We start from the raw sequence: 989 nt of genomic DNA, 5'->3' as shown, positions 1-989 counted from the left end.
CCCCCCCACCCCCACCCCGCCCCATCTCCCCTGAAGATGCCATCCATCTGTCCTCCTCGACGGGCGCCAGCTTCTCCGGGGTGCCTGGGCTCCAGCCGGGCGCCGAAGAAAACTCCTTCACCGGGGTGGTGGCCGTCCATCCCAGTGGCCTCAGCGACTCCATCTGCCCGGTGTCTGTGCTGGTGTGTCGTACACTGGGCTCCCCCCTATCTTGCGTCCCGTATTTCATGATATCCGAAGGCTGACCCCTCTGCTGCCTCTGCTGCCTCTGCTCCCTCTCGACACAGACACGATGTGGCCGAGTTCACACATACCTGGTGTCCTGGCGCGGGGACCCCGGAGTGGGAAGCTCCCTGTCCCTGCGCACCCGGGTCCCGGGGCCCGGGGCCCAGCCGGCTCCCCTGCCCCCGGCGACCCTGCTGAATGGCTTCTACAATGAGGAGGACGATCCGCATGTCGTGCCGCTCGGCCCGCGCGGCGGCCTGGTCCTGGATGCCACGTTCAATGCACTGGCCTGGTCATGGTGCCAGCCGGCCGGGGCCCCGGCATGGGCGGCACCGGGCTCTCCGGGCACCTTGCCGACCGATGCCGCCCCCGGCGCCGGGGCACCCAGCAATCCCACGTCAACCAGTGCCACGGCACCGGCAATGTGCGTGCCATGTACCTGGCTGCCCCCCCCCCCCCCCCGTCCCCCCGCCCCCCCGCCGCCCAACCCCTCCCCCCCCGCCTCCCGCGCCCCCCGCCCCGCGCCGCTCCTGCTGGAGCAGCCCATCCAGCCGGAGGGCACCATGCTGGAGACCATGGTACCGGAGCCCGCCCCCTCGGCCGACGACTCGACTGTCTGTGTGTCGCAGCCGCCGTCGGACGGGGGCGCCCGTGCCGAGACAGCAATTGGCAGGCAAAGCATGGCGTGGCGTAAGGCCCGGCACCGGAGAGGGTGCTTGCCACCATCGCGTGCTGCCATTCGCCCGGGGCCAGGCCGTGTTTCC

General features: G+C 71.4%; 1 protein-coding gene across 1 annotated transcript in view; it reads left to right on the top strand.

Annotated features, from left to right (window-relative positions):
* The window catches only part of H696_03974 (hypothetical protein), a gene marked incomplete at its 5' end in the record, with an annotated part of 14,161 nt that overhangs the window by 3,558 nt on the left and 9,614 nt on the right, over positions 1–989 (top strand). The window lies entirely within an intron of this gene.

Source organism: Fonticula alba (assembly GCF_000388065.1).
Source record: "Fonticula alba strain ATCC 38817 unplaced genomic scaffold supercont2.6, whole genome shotgun sequence".
NCBI classification, from domain to species: domain Eukaryota; order Rotosphaerida; family Fonticulaceae; genus Fonticula; species Fonticula alba.
The sequence above is the reverse complement of the archived record's forward strand: the minus strand, read 5'-3'. Positions and strand labels throughout refer to the sequence as shown.